The sequence below is a fragment of the Natator depressus genome, chromosome 1, assembly GCF_965152275.1.
Source record: "Natator depressus isolate rNatDep1 chromosome 1, rNatDep2.hap1, whole genome shotgun sequence".
NCBI classification, from domain to species: Eukaryota; Metazoa; Chordata; order Testudines; family Cheloniidae; genus Natator; species Natator depressus.
In genome coordinates, this window is record NC_134234.1 from 154,557,682 (window position 1) to 154,564,682 (window position 7,001).

Here is a 7,001-nt window from a genome sequence, read left to right on the forward strand (position 1 = left end):
ATAACCGCGGGGATGCTGTCATCAGCCAAGTCCAGCTTCCCATACAGAGAGCGCCAGCAGCCCTTTAAACGGCCAAAAGCATACTCCACAGTCATTATGCACCAACTCAGCCTGTTGTTGAACCTCTCCTTGCTGCTGTCAAGGCTCCCTGTGTAGGGTTTCATGAGCCACAGCATTAAAGGGTAGGTGGGGTCTCCAAGGATCACAATGGGCATTTCGACTTCCCCTGCAGTGATCTTCAGGTCTGGGAAAAAAGTCCCAGCTTGCCGCTTCCTGAACAGGCCAGTGTTCCAAAAGATGCGTGCGTCATGCACCTTTCCGGGCCAGCCTGTGTTAATGTCAATGAAACGCCCACAGTGATCCACAAGCACCTGGAGAACCATAGAGAAATACCCCTTCCAATTAACGTACTCGGAGGCTAGGTGGGCTGGTCCCAGAATGGAATATGCATGCCATCTATCGCCCCTCCGCAGTAGGGAAACCCATCTGTGCAAAGCCATCCACAGTGTCATGCACGTTACCCAGAGTCACGGTTCTTCTGAGCAGGATGCGATTAGTGGCCCTGCAAACTTCCATCAACACGATTCCAATGGTCAACTTTCCCACTCCAAACTGGTTAGCAACTGATCGGTAGCTGTCTGGAGTTGCCAGCTTCCAGACTGCAATAGCCACCCGCTTCTCCACTGTCAGGGAAGCTCTCAATCTCGTGTCCTTGCGCCACAGGGTGGGGGTGAGCTCATCACACAGTCCCATGAAAGTGGCTTTTCTCATCCAAAAGTTCTGCAGCCACTGCTTGTCATCCCAGACTTGCATGACGATGTGATCCCACCGCTCAGTGCTTGTTTCCTGAGCCCAGAAGCGGCATTCCATGGTGGTGAGCATGTCCGTGAATGCCACAAGCAAACTCGTGTCATATGCGTTACTCGAGTCGATATCATCGGAGCCCTCACGGTCACTTTGGATCATAAGGAATAACTCGACTGCCAAATGTGACGTGCTGGCGAGACTCATCAGCGTACTCCTCAGCAGTGCGGGCTCCATTCCCGCAGACCGAAAGGGAAGACAGAGCGCGCAGTACAAAAACGTTGAAAGATGGTGCCAAATGTGGACAGAAGCACAGGGATTGCTGGGATACGAACCGATGCATCACGGGGCATTGGGATAGGACCCAGAATGCCCCACACCCCCTGTCCCCTTCCCACAAACCACAGTGCCAGAATGGGAAGAGGTGCTCTGTGGGATAGCTACCCATAATGCATTGCTCCCAATGCCACTGCAAGTGCTGCAAATGTGGCCACGCCAGTGCGCTTGCAGCTGTCAGTGTGGACAGACTGCAGCGCTTTCATAGAATCATAGAATATCAGGGTCGGAAGGGATCTCAGGAGGTCATCTAGTCCAACCCCCTGCTCAAGGCAGGACCGAACCCCAATTAAATCATCCCAGCCAGGGCTTTGTCAAGCTACTGCGCTCTCTGAAGGCAGGTTTAACTCAAAGTGCTCTACATCTGCAAGTGTAGACATGCCCTCAGTATAGCTTGACATACTCAGTGAGTATATCCCCTCCCTGCTTCTCCTCTCCTATTTGCTTCCATGGATCACACATACAGGGCTTTTCAGACATTTATAAAAACACAAACAAAAGCAACATCCCAGAGCACAGCCCTTCTAATGCAGCGATTCTGCCTGTGCGCGCACACACGCCCCTTAGCCAAATCCCAACGGAAATCAAGGGGCCAAGCCTGAGGGTGACCAGATGTCCCGATTCTATAGGGACAGTCCTGATATTCGGGGCTTTGTCTTATATAGGCCTGCATTACCCTACCCCCATCCTGATTTCTCACACTTGCTATCTGGTCACCCTGGGCGTTCCCCAGCCCCACTGACAAGGAGCAGAAAACGGAAGAGCTGAACGGAGATGAGGCTGTGGCGGCTGCTTGTGGTCCCCGCTCTCCTGCTATAGCGCCGGCCTTTCACACGCACATCACAGCCCCCGGCTGCGGGGCAGGGGCTGAGCCTCAACCCACCGCCAGCGAGGTCCGCGGGGAGGGAGCGGCCACCGGGGGTCCAGGGCTGGGCGGAGCCGCCCTCCCCGTGGCAGCTCCTCCTCTCCCTGCAGCGCCGGGAAGGGCGGACGGCGGGGGGCGCAAGGGGGCAGTGCCCGGCAGCGGCGCAGGGGTGGGAGGAGAAAGGAGAGCGGCTGCTCTGGGAGAGGTGCTGCAGACAGGAGCTGCCGCCGCCGCTTAGCGCCAGCCCCGCGCCATGTGCATCCCGGGCGCACACGCCGGGAAGACTGGCAAGATGTCACCTACCCTCTGCCCCCCCCCGGGGGGTGTGAAAATTCCCACCCATCCCCAGCAGCAAGGGGGGCGGCACCGGTGCCCAGCGGGGCTGGGAGGGGAGCTGGGGCCCGGGAGCAGCGGTCTCAGTGCGGTGTGCTGGGGAGAGCGAGACGAGCTAGGACGCTGGGGTGAAAGGCGCCCACCGAGTGGGGCCGCAGGGAGGGGGCAGGAGGAGCTAAGGGCGCGCCAAGGCGAGGGCGGCTCGGGGAAGGGGTAGCTGGCAAGAGGGCGCTAGGGCAGGGCTGCAGCGAGGAGCTGGGGAAGGGAGAGGGGCTGAAGGAGGAGCTCCCCGGGGAAGGGCTGCGCTCGGCAGACGCGCACACGACGCCGGCCAACAAGGGGCAGCCCCAGCCAAGGCCAGAGCCGAGCACGGCACAGACAGCAGCGATGCCCCGACCCCCCTCCCTCCTTCCCTCCCTCCCCTGCACCGACCCCCTTCAGCCAGAGCAGCACAAACCTGCCGCCGCCGCCTCCTCCGGATTAGCTGAAGCGGCTCCTGCCCGGCTCGGCTCCAGCCGCCTGGCCGCCGCCGCCACCTCCAGCAGCAGCAGCGACTGCCCTGCTCAGAGCCTGCCCTGGGTGCTGGCACCGCCGCTGCTCCCCGGGAGGCGGAGCGGGGGTAGGATCGTGGCCGCGGGCTGGGTCCCTGCGAGTCTCTTTCATTGAGTGCGGCAGATGCTGCCGTCTCCGCTGCTCCTCTCCCAGCAGCCGCTACTTCCTGTGCAGCGATGGTTCGGTTCAGTTCCTCCCGGGCCGCTGGGGGCAGGAGAGCTCGGCTGGGGGGGGGGAGGTCGGGGCTCGGCCAGGCGGTCGGGGCCGGTGCGGGGGTTCCAGCTCTCGCCCCCCCTGCCCTAGCCCAGCCCGGCTGGGCTCTGTCTCCGGGCCCAAAGCAACCCTGCTGCGGCTACCGCCCAGCCCCGGCCTCCCGCTCCCACCTGGGGCAGGGTGAACCCGCCGCTCCCCCACCCCAGTCCCGCGCGCCCTCCTGCAGCCTGCCTGCCCCGCCTTCAGCCTCACGCGTCTGTCCTGGAGCGGGAGGGCTGCGGCTGCCCGGCGGCTTCACCCCGGCGTCACCCGTCCCTCCCCCGGGAGGGTGGCGGGGACACGGTCGCAGACCTGCTGGCTGGGAAATTCGCGGCGGGATGGGTTTGCAGCAGTAGGCATTAAAGTCCCTGCCTCGGGGGCTGAATGAGCAGGATTTATTTACCCTCTTAATTTTTCGACGTCTCATTCATTCATCTCCCTCGCAGCGTGTGCCAGCCCCAGGCATGGGCCTAGGAGCAGCTGTACCTCTCTGCAGTGCTTAATTTGTAAAGAAAGAAGTGCTGGGGCTCAAGCGATTGTTTTACTTTCATAACTGACAGGGCGAACCCAGGGGTGCTGGGAGTCTAGGACTATAAACTGCTGAGCCTAGAGGTGCCAGGGCTCAGCCCTGGCAAGCCCTGACACAAATTAAGCATGGTCTCTCTGCTATTCCTCATTAAGAAAGAAAGTGGTTTAGACTTACCTCAGTCACCCACACAAATCTGGTGTCCACTCATATTTTATTGTGAGGTTGGGGTTTTTTTTTTACCTCTCTAATAACAAAGTTGAAAATAAAATGATGTATTTAATATGTATCTATAGCCCACATCGTTCAAAGTGACCAGCTGTTTTCCTTTGATTGTGTCCCACTGTTTGCGGTGTTGTTCTAAACCTGTTGGCTCCAAGGTATTAAAGGGACAAGGGGTTTGAAGTAATATCTTTTATTGGACCAACTTAGTGACAGAGACACACTTTCCTGCTTACACAGCATTCTTCAGATCTGGGACCCACTCACCCAGACCTGAAGAGCTCTATGCACAGCTTGTCTCTTCCACCAACAGAAATTGGTCCAACAAAAGATATTACCTCACCCACCTTGTCTCCCCTGCATTCTGGGTATTGTCTCTTTGTAATGACCAACATTTGAACTCTGGCATGTTGCATTTAGGACCTGACCCAAAACCCATTAAGTCAAGGGCTCTCTCTACACTGTCTTCAATGGCCTTTGGATGAAGACCTTAAAAAGCACAGGTTTCAGAGTAGCAGCCGTGTTAGTCTGAATTCCAAAAAGAAAAGGAGTACTTAGTCTCTAAGGTGCCACAAGTACTCCTTTTCTTTTTAAAAAGCACAAACACAGGTCTGTTTGAAACCCAGGATTATAAACAAAGGGGGGCGGGGAACATTTATGGAAATATGGAGATGACATCATGAGGACTCCTTAACGTGCTTAATAACACAGAAAACTATAGGTGCCACTGAAATAAAAATAGTAATAATAAAGGTACAATTCTGTATCTAATTTAAGTCCACAAAAACAAAGCCATTCAAGTGTAGGATTGAAGATCCATGTACATTACACCTTCCTGTGATCCATGCACCACTAAATTCCATGGCAGTTCTGCATCTGGTGAGCAGGATCAAGCCTGTGGTATTTTATTTTTAAACAAATGTATGCCTTGGATTGACAACATTTGTATTACTATTTTATATTTAAAAGTGTATTATATTTTTAAATGATAAGATCACACCATATAATAGACACATAGGCCAGATTTATATTGTAAATCTTATATTTATATTGGCTCTAAACTACTTAAGATGTTTTTAAAAAAGAAAGGACAACATTTTTAAACACTGGTACCTAAAGTTAGTTTATATTTAGGCACCAAATAAATGTTGATTTTCAAAGATGCTAAGAACTTGCAGCTCCCATAGACTTCATTGGGAATTGCTTGCACTCTGTACATCTGAATATCAGGCCACTTACTTAGGGCCCTAAATACAGATTTAGGAAGCTAATATTAGGCACTAACATTCACAACATTTTAACATAAAAAATTTAAATTGAAAAATGTTAGTCATGGTGTATGCTGGAGCATCACAATAGAAGAGGAGCCAACCAGAATGGCTTTGGGAGATCTGAAATGAAAAATAAATATGGATCGTATTCTGAATTCTCCCCTGCTAGCTTAGCTACTTGTGGCATTCAGAACACAAAAACAGATTTGTCTCACTTAAAAAAAGATTTGCAAGACACCTCTAAATATTTGTGTTCTTGGGTTGTTTGACATGCCATTTAGATTACCTCATTCCTGTGCTGTACCACTGCTGGCCTCACAAGCAATTTCCTATTTTACATTTATTCCAGCAGGCACAGAGTCTGACCATAAGAAACATAGGTATATTTCATATTTTTAAAAATAACTTTTAGGATGCCTCTGGACACTTTTCCCCTTTCTTGTGTCTCACTAATTAGTCTTTTGATCAGACTAATCTGATAGGCTACTCTGTCTGCCCATGCTGGTATATCACAAAATCCTTGAGTGAGACTGTCCATGCTGCCATGGACCTGTAAAGGGCTGCTGTAACACAGAGCAGCCCCCACAGTTCCCTAGGCCTAGATCACATCAAGAGCCATTTCAGGCCCCAAATGCTCAGAACTGGAATGAGGCAAATGTGGTTTAAAGCTGCCTTACCTCCTTCTAATCCCCAAAGGCACAGCACATCAACTCAGCCTTTTCCCCTATTTCCATGCCAGCTTCTGCATATGCCTTAGTAGTGTTAAGAAAAGTAGTTTCTTTACACATGCATCAACTTCCATTTGTTTCTTTAAATCTGTCTTTATTGTATATGATGGTTTACAAGGCTGTGTCCAAAATAAAAACTATATTCATTCAAACAAGTGATATAACTAAATTTATTCCAGAGTTTAATTGCAAAAATAGAAAAAGACATTGTTTCCTCAATTAGAAGAGTTCATTCAGACTGGATCATTAAAAAGAAGATCTGAAGCCTGCCTGGCCCGGTTCTGGTCTGAAACAACTATCTTGTAATTATGAAAAAGTGCAAATTTCTATTCTTTTTAAATACAATCAGTGCTACTTTGCAGTGCTTATGTGGTCATCACGTCCATTAAAGTCAATGGAATTTTGCATGTGTAACAACTGGAGGATCAGACTTAAAATCTGAACGGACTCTATATTCATACAAAAAGAACAGGAGTACTTGTGCACCTTAGAGTCTCTAAGGTGCCACAAGTACTCCTGTTCTTTTTGCGAATACAGACTAACGGCTGCTACTCTGAAACCTGTATTCATACAGTATCATATGGTTAGACGACATAGAAAAGACAGACATAGAAAAGAAAAGAAGATTGGGTTGCAGGGAAAAGAAAAGATGGCAATTATATAAATGACATGAAAAAAAAAGATGAAGGATGCACTTGTGTGGTTTGACATAAGAGCCTCTCTGTCTTCCCATTCTACCTACACTCTGACATCTTAGTGACACTTAACATCTTGTTTCCTCTCACAGGAGACAGTTCTATCAAGTGCTGACCGTTACCTCTACAGGGAAATTAGGAGCAAATATCCTGGTATTCATTCATTTTATCCTCATACTTGTAAATGAGCCTTTCAAGGGAAAAGATCTCAACCATATATATGTATATATCAGGTAATCTTTCAAAGAAGACACTTCTGGGCCTTTCCACTGTCTGAGCAAAAGACATTTGACAGACATCAAAGTTGCTGAAATCCATTTATCAGCCATCTAAGGAAGTCCAGACAGGCATTTGGAGGCATGCTGGAGAGAAAATGTTGTCTTGCATTGATCCTAGTATTTGTTGTTAGTCTGACTG

General features: G+C 50.4%; 1 protein-coding gene across 4 annotated transcripts in view; it reads right to left on the bottom strand.

Annotated features, from left to right (window-relative positions):
* Window positions 1-3,606, bottom strand: part of AGPAT3 (1-acylglycerol-3-phosphate O-acyltransferase 3) — a 143,274-nt gene extending 139,668 nt beyond the window's left edge. For 3 of the 4 annotated variants that reach the window (XM_074969322.1, XM_074969294.1, XM_074969304.1), the window contains exon 1: window positions 2,796-3,067. The gene's annotated coding sequence lies outside the window, so the exon portion shown is untranslated. Of the gene's footprint in view, window positions 1-2,795; window positions 3,068-3,545 lie in introns of those variants that run through there. The other variant, XM_074969313.1, reaches the window with a different exon arrangement.
* Window positions 3,607-7,001: the final 3,395 nt, after the last annotated feature.